The sequence below is a fragment of the Dermacentor variabilis genome, chromosome 4 (genome assembly GCF_050947875.1).
Source record: "Dermacentor variabilis isolate Ectoservices chromosome 4, ASM5094787v1, whole genome shotgun sequence".
Classification (NCBI taxonomy): Eukaryota; Metazoa; Arthropoda; class Arachnida; order Ixodida; family Ixodidae; genus Dermacentor; species Dermacentor variabilis.
Window position 1 is genome coordinate 219,535,439 of NC_134571.1, and position 14,091 is coordinate 219,549,529.

The 14,091-nt window shown below is 41.6% G+C and overlaps 1 protein-coding gene across 2 annotated transcripts in view; it reads right to left on the reverse strand.

The window, feature by feature from the left end:
- LOC142580113 (transmembrane protein 117-like) overlaps positions 1-6,017 on the reverse strand; it is a 161,048-nt gene extending 155,031 nt beyond the window's left edge. For both annotated transcript variants that reach the window (XM_075690930.1, XM_075690929.1), the window contains exon 1: positions 5,740-6,017. The gene's annotated coding sequence lies outside the window, so the exon portion shown is untranslated. The remainder of the gene's footprint in view (positions 1-5,739) is intronic.
- Positions 6,018-14,091: the final 8,074 nt, after the last annotated feature.

Genomic DNA, 14,091 nt, shown 5'->3' on the forward strand with positions numbered 1-14,091 from the left:
CATAGCACAGTTTGGGGTTCTGCAAAGTGCTATCAGATGGCACCACATATCCATGTAAGACGACGTATGTGTCATGGCAATGGTTAAGGTGGCAGCACTACAGCAACGTTGATGCGCGGCTTGACGACTGATTTATTGTATTCCAGTGAAGAAATACCACATCCTGTCTTGTTATGATTTGGACTCATCCTAAGGTGAACTAGGTAAACTGAGTCAACCCCAAGGATGGTACAATGTCACATCGTGTCTGAAGGCTGCCGTAAGGGAACCATGGGAAGGCCACCTGCAACTTGTCTTCACTTGCATGTGCGAAGGGGTGTAATAACATATTCATAGGGGTGGGCTGCCCACCCCTAGGAATACGTTGTCAACAACTTGCCCAGCTTGCTGGGTGACGTCTAGTACCGTGCACGCATCTTCGGCCTAATGGGTAGAGCAATGGGCTATTGTGCTGGGAGAGCCTAGTTCAAAGCCTACCAGCTTTTACATTGCAACTTTGTCATTGAAGAGGCCACAAGTGTGCCAAGAGAAGAATGCACCTACTGCAATGTGCCCAGTAGGAGGCAAAAAATGCTTTGCATGCTTTTGAGGCACAAGCAACTGTAGTGTTTTTGTTTTTTTTAATTGCAACCCTAAGAGCTCAGCACAAGCTGTGTCTATAAATTTGCACTACCCTCCGTACCTGTGCACTCTAATACATATAACTTAAGTTCCAGAGAGACGTTCACATGTTACAGAAATGAACAAACATAATTGTCTGGTGCACCTATGCTAACTTGCTTTGAGTTTGATAGCGCCGATTTGCCACTGTATTCTTAAAGGTTGGCACCAACTATATAGAACATCTAAAATGCGATTTTAGGCACATTACTGCAAGCAGAAATTAAACTTTTTCACAGTTATGGCATGTCTATAATGCTCCCCAGATATTGAAAGCTTTTCCCCCACAAACTACATTACTGCTATATGAAAAAGTGTGCGAAAAAGATGTAGACGAGAAAGAGAAATGTTTCTCTCCTTCTCATCTGTCTTTTTCGTGCACTTTTTCATTAAGATGGAACCACACCAACTCGCCCAGCTCTCAGTTTTGATGAATTGCATTACTACCTTTTTTTTTTTTTTTTTGCTTAGGATAGGAGGAGTACAGGACTAAAAGCTTGAGCAGCTTGACGAGGTCCTGACCCCTTTACAATTGGCAAAACAGCAGGATGACGGTCAGTCATGCACAAAGAGTTCAAATAAATCAACGAATATTACATAACATCGAGCAACAAAAAAAGTTTTGTAACAAAGTGTAAGAACAATACAACCCAATTGCATAGGCTTGAAATGGTATGAACATGAAAAACAGCGGTCGACAAGTAGAGGGAAAAGAATTTGAAAGGATGTACTATTCCTGAAAATAAATGGACTGGGCGAAACGCTTAATGAGAAAATTTTGATTACATGAAGGATCAAAATCTCCATGGTTTAATAGGTTCAGAAGGGAAGGTAGCTTATAGGACAAAGATTGTTCATCATAAGGAGTTCTAGGGGTGGGTACAGTCCACATTTCTTTGTGCCTGGTAGAATGAACACTCGTGTTTGCTTTTAACTTAGCAAGATTAATTATGGTATTGGCACCATACTTAACAAAAGCTTTATAACACCAGTATCAGCATATAATTATAGAAACAGAACACTGGAAGAATTTCATACTTTGTAAAAAGAATTTTTGTAGAAGAAGCATAATGTACAGCAGCAATATGTCGTACGACTCTTTTCTGCAGCAAATACAGCTTGCACAAATTTGTTACGCCAATAGTACACGACACTATGCTGCAGTACTGCAACATAGAGGACACTACGCATTGTAGATCACAATCTTCACCTTTGTAGGAAGAATACATCGCGTACATGCAAGGACACCAATGGCAGACGACATCTTTGAATGGAGGTTTTCGACATGTAAATTCCATGCAAGGTGCTTTGAAAAATGTATTCCAAGGGTTTCAACAGAATCCACCAACTCTAACTGCTGAGCGCCCAAAAATAAGTTCAACTTCTTTGTCAGCGTTTTTCCTTTAGGCATGTACAATATAACTTCTGTTTTTGAAGGTTTTTTTTTTTTTTTAACGAATTCACCGTGGCTCAGGCATCTAGGTTAGACAGTGTTTTGTTAGCCATCACTTCTATCTCTGTTTCAAAGTTCCCTGTAATAAAAACTGTCGTGTCATCAGCATATGAGACCAATGTTACGCTGTCTGTGCAGTGTACAATATCATACCTTGAGCTTGGAATGTACAGAAGAAAAAGCAGTACCACTGTTAATACATCTCACTCTGCTTTGTTCCTTTCTTGTTCTTTCGAGGGTGGCTGTTGTGGAAGCTTGGCACTTAAAAGCCTGTCCCCCATTTCTTTTTTTTTTCTTTTTTCGGGAATAACTTTCAAAGACACCAGTTATGCTGAGCTCAAGTGAGAAAATTGAGAGCTGGTCTGTGGCATTTTCCAGCTGCTTTTGACTATGATACAACAGCTCGTTTACGGACGTGTTTCTCATGGCTGCAGAAATATGGAGCAGCCAAGTGCGAAAAAAAAAAAAAAAGGAAAGACAGCAGGCTTGAGCGATTCCTTCGGCCTTGAATTCATTTACTGTGACAGCAGCACACTCTCACAGTGAAGACCATCATCTCATTTTCCATTGTTGGCTTCTTCATGAAATAAGTTCACCCACTACGGGGTCCTGAAGAAGAACACTGCGGTTATAATGTGCTTTCAAGGAGGGGGAGGGGCGGGTGCAGCCGTACCAAAAGTTATTAATTTAAAGTAAGAATTCAAAAAAGAGAAATAGGTATGATAATATTTAAACACCAATGTAATTATGTGATAGTAAAGAAAGAATAGTGTAGATTAGATAAAGAAGTTCTCTGGTTCTTTGTGATGTACGCAACTTCCTTTTTGTATGGCACAGTTAAAGCATGTTGTTTACTTGGAATTACACACATGTACAGACTTTACAACTCTCTGGCAGCTACATTTACTCAGTTAAAATGCATAGCTTTATGCAACCTTTTGTTCACAGGTGTTTGGCAGAAGACGTATGTTTCATTTTCATTTTTTGAGGCAGTTCTACATTTCACTATTTAGGTATATTTGATTCAGATAATCTTCGTACAATCATGTTTATTTCCTTTGTTTTGTGTAATACCGTAACATTTGTTTGTTTTCATTGTTCAGTAGGACAACGTAACTATGTCATATGAGATAACTTTCAAACTTCGTCTGCTTACATAATTTTTAAATCCAGTTTCCTTGTAAATCAATATTTAGGCTGCGGAGAAGAGGCAGTTGCTGTGTTTAAGGCAGCAGGCTTTTTTAGACTCAGTGGCTCAGTTTAAGGTTCATTCCTGGACAACTCTGAGGCCAATAGTTCTACTACAAATGATGTCCCGAGCGAAAAAATGCGGAGTCTCCTATGAGATTTCAGCGGTTTCATTTTCTATGTGCATTTGCAGTGTTGCTATACAGGGAACTTTGTGGCTGTAGATCACGTGAGCTACTGTGTAAACAGTGTGTTGTTGTCGCCGTGTGGTAACTGTTGGCATTGATGCTGTCAGTGCTTTAGATGGTACCTTTCACCAACCACTTTATTCTCAGCGCATCTTCCTTGTGGGTGCGTACCGTGTGTGGGTTATCATCATTTCACGTACGCCTCCTTTATGCTGCTGCCACTGCTTTCATGAGCCCGATAATGGAGAATTGCACACGAACACATCACTGCCATGTCAAGAACAATTCTTATGCAATGCACATAATGCAATCATCCTCTACTACAGTACTACTCACTCTGGCTTCAAAAATACATGCACAGTCATCACTGCTGTCAAAGTGTGTGTGGAGCATGATGCCTTGCACTAATTGCCCCAGCACTGTTGTTCCTTGGTAGTTCAGTGGTTAGTGTGCTAGGCTCCAAAGTGCCCATGGCTTCACTGGCATGGGTTCAAATACCAGTGCTGAACTGTACGGGAAGGTTTTTTTTTTTCTCCACACTGTGACAATGACAATGCTGGAAATGTCGAGGTGGCTTGATGACGACAGAAATCATCATTGTGGGTCGTTGATGATGACAAAGGCTGTTGTCATTAGAGGAACAGAATGGAGGGACAAGGCAAACTCAATTTTGAGCACTTAACTGCTGTCGCAGGAAAAAGTTAACCGGGCCACCTGAATGAGTCATGATCCATCCAACTAAAACACACCAAATAAATTTTTTCATGGAGACTGCTGCAGAAGGTGATCAGGGGACATATTCTCCTTATGTAATACCCCTTATGTTATACCCCGAATAAGGTAGTACAATGAAATGAAATGAAATGATCACGTTTGGCGATACTCGCCTTCCCATCACATAGTGCTCAATCAGCCGATCAGCATGCTCCTAATGGCCGAGGTGATAGTATCGCCTAAAGTGATTGTCCTAGAATAAGCCACCAGCATGAAACTTTACTCCACACAATTCTCCTGGGCGTCAAAAAACGGGCCTCAAATCACACAGGAAAAGCACACCTGCGAAGCCTCCACCACTTGCACACTTTTGCAGGAGTCTAACGAAATATATTCACACACTGAGAAATTACAAGGCTGCAGTCACCTTTACGATTACACCTGCTCTGTCAGCACAGAGCCTCGGCTAAATGGCCAAGAGAGTCTGCTGTGCAAGGCTGCGGTAGTACTGTTTCGGTTGCATGTAGATGTAAACATCTGCAATTTTTTAGTTAAGCAGAATATCTTGCTGTATTAGGCATTGTGTGTTGATATTTGATTTGCCTGGAACAGGCAAGTGTACACAAAGTGCAGCGCGACGTAAGTCAGTGTGCAAATGAGCATACAGGGAGATTATTGGAGCGGGTACCAACTTGATTTAAGCTTGTGGTAGTAGTGCAGTATTAGAACTCTCTATACCCCGACATAGTATGTGCATACAGTACAAGCAAAAAAACAAATTAGCCAGAGGGCAAGTGTTTGTTTCCTTTCTGCGCCGGTGTGTGTTGTGCGCGTGTTTGCACTTATTCATGTAAAGCAAGCACCAACTGGGCCCTCAGCAAGTGCTTTTGTGTCTGTGGGTCGACTGCACAATATACAACAGCATTTAGAGTCACAATTTTCAATAGATGCTCTTTTCTAAATACCGAAAACAAACAAGATCATACGTTTCTGCATTTCTCCACACGAGGATGCGTGTATGCAACCGTAAATTCATACGCCGACCTTCTCATACACAAACTATAGTTGCACCTAGATGACGTATATTAAAGCTGTTTCGAATGGTTCTTCAGACGCGCAGCAGCACTATACTTCGTGTCATGATCAACAGTTGCTGGATAAACTTAACGCTGATATAAATCGTGTGTGTACAACCTCGACAACGCAGCACGGCATAGTTTCTCCACACGCGGCAGTTTCCTCAAGAAGCCGAACGGACACTGAGATAGCTTCACACGGTTGCACGCGGTAGTAATGATACTTATGATCACCACAGTGCAGTAAAGATGCAGAACTCTAACTGCCAAATACGTGGGCGAAAATTATATACTGTAACATGTGCAGCTTCAAATAGTTAACAGGTTATCGACGGCACCTTCCAATTATACGATGTCCTTACACGCCTTGCAAAGTAGATAAGGTATAACCTACACATGCAGGTCCATTTGTTTGTTGTACGTGCAGGCACTGTTGATGTTACCAAATGAATGAACTTACATCGCATCGCCCATGAATGGTGCTTTTGCCGGCATGGCGTCCCTGCTATGTGGGTAAGCATGCCCTCCGAACCTAACATGACGTCTTCGAACATTTCGGCCGCATTCGAAACTTTGCCTGTTCCGCCTGTGCGCGAAAGTTCATGAGGTCAAAGGACACCGTCAACTAGTAATGATGCCGCTAAAAGATAGCTTGTATCCATGATACAATCTTAGCAGCGCACGTAATGTGAGAAAACACTAAAACACAAGGCACAACAAACAATCGTTTGCGTACAGTAAAACGTCAAACAGGCTAGTGACACCACCCCCGTACTACTACCGGCCCCGTACACTCTCAAGTTCTAGCGATCGCCACAGAGGGCAAAAAATCAACCGCGGCGCGTTTCAGCATAAGCGCGTAAGTGGAGCTACTGTCTTTATCGCATACTTCTTTTGTATTTTTTCTGCTAGGGGCGCTCAACGCGGCTCAATATATTCGCAATTATATTCGCAATAGGGGTGGTTGTGAAAGTTCATAGTGTTTTTTTTTCCTTTTTGTATTGTTTAACCTAGGTAGACATTAAGCAGTATAAAAGCAAGGGCTTGGTGGCGCAACCCACCATCCCGTTCCAAAGGGGACGCATCAATCCTATTTGACCTATAAATGTACACATAATAACCGTCAAACATAGTTAACGTGTAACTTTGCGAAATAAACAGATAATTTTTTTTAAAACTTACGTTATTAACGCCTGGTTTTGAGACCTCACTGACGTGAGATAAGGTGCAGCACCTGAATAGCGCTCTGTGATCACTGCGCATGCGTGAGCTGAGAGAAGGTGAGAAAGGAGAACAACTCTTTTTAGCAGGATTTGACGTCACATTGTTGCTTGTTTTTACTTTTTTGAAAGAGCTACCATATAGGTGTTCTGTGGAGCTACTCTCGAACGTAGATTAGCCATTGCCGTCGTGTCGGCTGCAAGACGTTCTGCGCGCGCTTGGCGTGCTTTTGTGCGTGTCGAAAGCGTATATTCGTGCGAGCGCAGTTTTACTTGAGCAATCGTGGGCTTGGACTCCGTGACATTTGCTTTCGTCATATGCCAGTTAGGGGCTTGCCGACAGGTAAACCGCCGCTGTACTTAGGTGAATACCTTGTTTTTCGTGGTCCTGAAATAAATAGCGCGTCGCTGCGATGGTGACTTTAATCGAGTGCGGTAATTGCTGCGCATTGCGGGCGATTTAATTGCACAATACGTGCTGCATTATCGGTGTAGATGGAGAAAACTTATCCTATGAGCCTTACTTCTGTCAGTCAGTCGGTGACATGTTTCACTCTTATCCAGTGCACATATCCACTAACGATCTGCTTCAAATATCGACGAAGTGTCTATTCATCGTGCAGATGTTTTCTATTATTATTTTTTACTCACACAACTAGCGATGGGCAGCAGGGTTACGGGCGTGAGTTTTCCTTTCGAGCAAACCTTTTCAAATTGAAGTTTTCGCTCATGTTCGCGAAATAGCAAATTTAAGTGTTACACCCGCTGCTGTATTTTTCGATTCCATGTGACCTAGATTGAAGCTGCCTCAGGTTGTATTAACGCGCGCAGAGGCTTTTCGAAAAATAGTTGTCACCTGAGAAATCAATGCAGTGTGCCAGTTCTTTTGGAATGGTGCTATTTGTGAAATTGATCATATTTCCCCTAGTCATGCTCAACTACTTATCTGGTCAGATGCTTGAACTTCCGAAGAAGTATTTGTAAAGTTTCCCTTCCAATTCAGTATTGTAACCTACGCTTCTCGGAAGTATGAGTGGTATTTGCCCCGCCTGCAACACTGCCATGAGTTCAAGTTCAAATTGTGCCCACCGACTGTCTATCCGCGTGCCACTAGAAAGCAAAGAACTCATTTCTTAATTGTCGCAACATTTCTTTTTCATTCCATCTTCAAGAAATTTGTTTACTTCTTTTCCTGGTCATTGTGGACTTGCACACATCGAAGTTTTGGATAGTTTGGCAAAAGCATTGCATAGTGGGCCTGTAGGGGTTTTTTTTTTTTTTTTTTGGATTTAGCGCATTGCCCTTCTGACTGGACAAATTAAGTAACTGCATTACAAATATTTCACTTCCTTGGAATGTCTGTTCCATGTGCCTCATAACAGTACACGGTTGAATTTGGCACATGCACCTTCATATGACCAAGTGTAGGTTTGTATTGCAATGGAAATAAGAACATGAGTGCTTCAATTGTCTTCATCACATTGCTGATGCCTTCAATGTGTGAAAATGGCTTGTAACAATATTGCTGCGTTTCATGTGAGGATATGGAATAGAATAACTTTCTTCTTTTATGCTGAAGGTATTCACCCCTTTTGCCTGTTGGGCTTCAAATCTTGTAGAAAATGGTGTGAGCAGCCTGGGGTGTGCCTGAAAAGCAATGCTAGTTTGTGCATGATCATATTGTTGCTGCTGGGAAGCTAGATGACACCTTAGGCACATTTTTTTCATACAATTAACACAAATGTTTCCATCTTACCCCTTGTGGCTCAATCGTAGTAGACCTGTTCGTTTTTCAGTTACTTTGTTGTTTATTTTTGTTACATATCAGTATTATGTACTATCAAGTTAGTGGGAATATAAAGCTATTTGATGTTGTATTCATGGGGAATCCTAGCCGATCCCTCGTCATGGGTATGTGCCATATGTCACAGGCAACAGTCATTCTAGTCTCTCTTCTTGTGGTAAAAGTATCCCAAAGCCTATTTTGTATGCTTGCAGATGAGTTGAGATTTACACATCAATGCCAGCTCACAAAGCATCTAATACGGCAATCAGCCAGCCACCTCCGCAGATGGAGAATTCTGCAGTTTCCAATCATACTGTTTCTGTTGTCCTTGGCAGAGATGTTGATTGTACACAGAGGGAATATATTGTAGGACAATAAAAATAACTTGTCATGACAAGGGCAATATATGGTAGAAATTATAGTAGACTATGACCAGCATTAGTGCAAGCCCTGCGGTATCTAAAAAATGAGTAAAGTGCTGGTTTTCATATGCTATAGCTGCTGTGTGCATTAAGCTCAAAACTCCCTTCTTGGCAACATAACCCAGGAATGCCCACTCCAAACATTCTTGCACATGCACTTTGACAGCATTTGCTTTGATCTACCTAATTGCATATCAGTAAAGATGGGTCTAGTTCACTAAAGACTGACAATGCTGCATTCGAATAGAACCAAACTGTTCTCGAAAAGTTCTTGAAACCAGTCAAGCAGGTTTTTGAGAACATTTAATCTGGCAAAATGACAAAATGAAAGTTATTTGAAATAAGTGATGCAATGCTGATGAGGTTTGGGCATGCATTTCAAGGTGCTTGGCCTTCATTATCTCTAATCATAGTGAACCTGCCAAATTGGCAAGGATCTTGATTGAATTCTTCACTAAGCCCAACTATTTTGTTGCTGCCCTATATTGTCTCTATAGGAAGAGTGCACAACAAAAATCCTGTGGCTTCCTGTTATCATAACACCATATAACTTCCTTAGATGTAGGGCCATTTGATATTCACCAATAAATACTTACACAGGATTTAGATGCCATTAAACCATTAATGCATTTAATGCCATTAGATGCCATTAAACTTTTGGACTGAATTTTTTTATATTAATCTGGTTCCAAATGGCAGCTTTTATGACCACACCATGCCACTGAAAGCTGCATGTGCTTTGAGCGATTCTTAATGTGTGCTAAGACTTGCTTCACTAAATAAATTTTCTTATGACTCTTCTCAAACATCTAAATTAAAATTAATTTAATTCTAGTGTTCTATAAGTCACAACCACGACAGGATTATGAGGCATGCCATAGTTGCGGACTCCGACTTAACTTTAATCGCCTGAGGTGTTTAACATGCACCCACTCCCCAGTGTGCACCAAGACAGAAAGGAAAGACCAATATTGTGCTGCATAGTGCACCTAACATGCTCAGTTTTCAATGACCTAATAATGGCATGGCTTACTCATGAACAACTGCAGCATGCATCATCTGTTTGTGAACCTACCATGCAGTGTTGTCACCAGATTATGGGGCCACACTGCCTTTGGCACATGTTTAAATGTTGGCGTTAAGGATATATTTGTTGCACATAGAAGGAATTTGAAGTTTTGTAGTGTAGTTAACTGAGTGACAGCTACACACGCATAAGAAAAAAATTGTGCCAGGACTACTTAAACTCTGCAGTGTTTGAGTTTGACCAATTCTTGCGATTTTGCACATTTCGGATGACTGCAGGTCATTCATTACAGTTATACCAGCTTTTGTACTTTTTAGACATGCTGTTTGCCCCGGTTTTATACAGTGATCATAGATAGCCACACCACACCATGTTGGTAGAAGAATTCAGAATTTTAGTAAAATGGGGTTGCTCCATGTTGAGGTGCACCAGCATGTCATAGTAAATAGAAGCCAGAAGCAGCAGCATTTTAAGGTATTGTGCCGCACCATGTAAAGTCAAATTATTGTGCCCCCCTCCACTCTCGCTGGCAAAACCTGCTGGTGAAGCATTGTGAGCAAGCTTTCGAGGTACGCTGCGCTTTTTCCAAAACAGCGTCCGAGGGAGCCATCTATTTTGCCTACAGGACGAAAAGTCCCTGGCCAGGAGTGCATTGAACATACGGAAATAGCTGTCAATTGTGCTGCTGAACTTCTAGAGATTTATAGTTTTGACCGCAGGTTGCAGAACACAGCAATGCTATAGCAAGCAGTGTGGTGAAAGCTGTTTCACGGCTCTACCACAGCATAGCCAGCACTGCATGCATATACTATACACAAGCATGAGGTTTTAGCAGCAATACTTAACAGTAAATTGTATTTGTACAACTTCCCTCTGTCTTTAACACTGCCAGGCTTTAAAATACATGAGAAGAGGTCACTGTCTTTCATTTGATGTGTTTATACAAAAAAAGTGTGTGCATGGAAGGGGTTAAGGCTCCTTCGTCAAGCCGAAATGCTTCCTGGCATGATAAAGTGAAGCCTTGTGCATTTCAGTCTGCAGTTGCTCACTGCACTTTCAAAAGCACAATCAGCACAGAGAGCACAGGAAAACACACAAGCAATGGTTCAGCAATTTATTTGAAACAAATGCAACTTTGTTTTACAGAAAGACCACATTCCAAAAAAGCAACCACATGCTATGCAGACAATACAGCCAACTTATGTTAATTGTACAGATGTTAACATGCCCTGCCTTTATATGTGAAAATGTTTCAAGTCTCAAAGTGTGCCCCTACTTTGTAGCTTGTCCTTGGAACAATGGATGATTCAAACAAATGCTAAATTTAGCACCATTGCCACACTGATAGAAGAAAACTACATATTAAAATGGCAACTTTTGGAGAACAGAAAAAGGTGTATAGTAAACTTCCAATAATCTGACTCCGGTTAATTTAATTTCTTCAGTTAATTCGAACCTGGCCGACGCCCATGCATTTCTATGGGATTAAACATTCATCATTGCGATCCTAAAACTGGCATTCGCCGGATAATGCGAACTTGACCAGACCCCAATAATGACCCCTTTTAGTGGCAGTGCATGTCTCAGTAGAGCTTAGGGGACAGTGAATGCGTTAAACAAATGCCATCTCCTCTCTGAAATGCCTATTTTTGACCCACCCGAGAAAGATTTTCAAGCAGTAACGGTAGCTGACAATGTCCGGTTGTGGTACTTATCTGATTCTAACGAACACTTTTTGTTTTCGAAAGACATTGAGACGAAAATTGCCTGGCTGTGCAATCGATTGCGAAACTAAAACCGTGGTTGTAGCTTTCATATGCTTTACCACATATCATGGCTGTAATACGGCGAAGCTGGCTTTAGAAAATCGGCTGCCATTCTAAAAAATGAGGTACGCATAGGTTTCTACTTTGGTTTGGAGTTAAGTCATTTCTACTTTAGTTTTATACTGCGGACAAATAGAAATTTGATGCACATTCGTTTCAGAGGCGTGTTACTCAAGCACATATTGCCAAATGAATCAACGGTGCTTCAGCAGGTTTTTGCATCTTAATTCGACCCGTCAGTCTCGTGAGGGTAGAATTAATGGAAGTTGATTGTATAAATTGCGTGATGAAGCACCAAGAAAGTTACCTTGCTCAGGTAGTGAAAAAGCATGGAAAAAGTGCTTCACACAACATCCACCGATGTTCTGTTGCAGATGCAAAAGCTGCCTCTCTTATCTGGAACAGAATAAATTCCTTTCGAAGGCAAAATAAAAAACAGAAAGAGAAGTCATCAAGGTATTCCACGTCCATTTTATTCAGTCTTTACAGTTTTGCTACATCACCATTCGCTTAGCCTCCTATGCCAAAAAAAATTGTCGAAAATAAAATGACCTGATTCCCATGTTTTTCACCATCCAAGCAGTGTTTACTACCAATTATTACTGCTTTCTGTAACCTCACCTGTAAATACTGTATTTTAACCTGTATGTTAACACTGAGCTATATGATAAGCTTAGTGAAAGTTAAAAAAGAATACTGGATGTTCATTTCTGTTTTTTTAGATATAAGAAAGGGTGCTTAAAAGCGAGCCACATTTGCAAAATGCTTGAATAAACAGCAACTACCCCGGTCATGCGCTAATTGTGGCCATGCTGTCCCTGCAAACTTCTTAATCTCATCCGCCCACCTAACTTTCTGCCGCCCCCTGCTACGCTTCCCCTCTCTTGGAATCCAGTCCATAACCCTTAATGACCATCGGTTATCTTCCCTCCTCATTACATGCCCTGCCCATGCCCATTTTTCTTGATTTCAAGTAAGATATCATTAACTTGCGTTTGTTCCCTCACCCAATCTGCTCTCACCTTATCCCCCTAACGTTACACCCATCATTCTTCTTTCCATAGCTCGTGTAGTCCCCAGTTTAAGTAGAACCCTTTTTGTAAGCCTACAGGTTTCTGCCCCGTAGGTGAGTACTGGTAAGACACACCAGTTATACACTTTTCTCTTCAGGGATAATGGCAACCTGCTGTTCATGATCTGAGAATGCCTGCCAAACGCACCCCAGCCCATTCTTATCCTTCTGATTATTTCGGTCTCATGATCTGGACTCGCGGTCACTGCCTGCCCTAAGTAGATGTATTCCCTTACCACTTCCAGTGCCTCGCTACCTATCGTAAACTGCTGTTCTCTTCCGAGACTGTTAAACATTACTTTAGTTTTCTGCAGATTAATTTTCAGACCTACCATTCTGCTTTGCCTCTCCGGGTCAGTGAGCATGCATTGCAATTGGTCTCCTGAGTTACTAAGAAAGGCAATATCATCAGCGAATCGCAAGTAACTAAGGTATTCTCCATTAACTCCTATCCCCAATTCTTCCCAATCCAGGTCTCTGAATACCTCCTGTAAACATGCTGTGAATAGCATTGGAGAGTTCGTATCTTCCTGCCCGACACCCTTCTTTCTTGGGATTTTGTTGCTTTCTTTATGAAGGACTACGGTGGCTGTGGAGCCACTGTAGATATCTTTTAGTATTTTTACATATGGCTCGTCTACACCCCAATTCCATAATGCCTGTGACTGCTGAGGTTTTGACTGAATCAAACACTTTCTTGTAATCAATGAAAGCTATGTATAAGGGGTGGCATTAAAATTAGATCTTTTGTCTCCTGCGATAGCTTACTGGTATCCTGTCTAATGAAGTTACAACCGACTTCTACTGCACACTCCTTAATGATGCCCATAAGATTTTCGTTCATTGCTTCAACACTAAGGTTCTCTTCCCGAGTTAAAGCCCTATACCTATTCTGTAGCTTGATCCGAAATTCCTCTATTTTCCCTTTTACCGCTGACTCATTGATCGGCTTCTTATGTACCAGTTTTTTTCATTCCCTCCTCAAGTCTAGGCTAATTCGAGATCTTACCATCCTATGGTCACTGCAGCGCACCTTGCCGAGCACGTACACATCTTGTATGATGCCAGGGTTAGCACAGGGTATGAGGTCTATTTCATTTTTAGTCTCGCCATTAGTGGAAAGTGGACGCTCCTCCACGTCCACTTTCGGTTATCCCGCTTGCGGAAGAAGGTATTCATTGTCCGCAAATTATTCCGTTCTGCAAACTCTACTAATAACTCTCCCCTACTATTCCTGGAACCTTTGCCATATTCTCCCACTGACTTTTCTACAGCCTGCTTCTTGCCTACCCTGGCATTGAAGTCGCCCATCAGTATGGTGTATTTTGTTTTGACTTTACCTATCACCAATTCCACGTCTTCATAGAAGCTTTCGACTTCCTGGTTATCATGACTAGATGTAGGGGCGTAGACCACTATGACCTTCAATTTGTACCTCTTATTAAGTTTCACAGCAAGA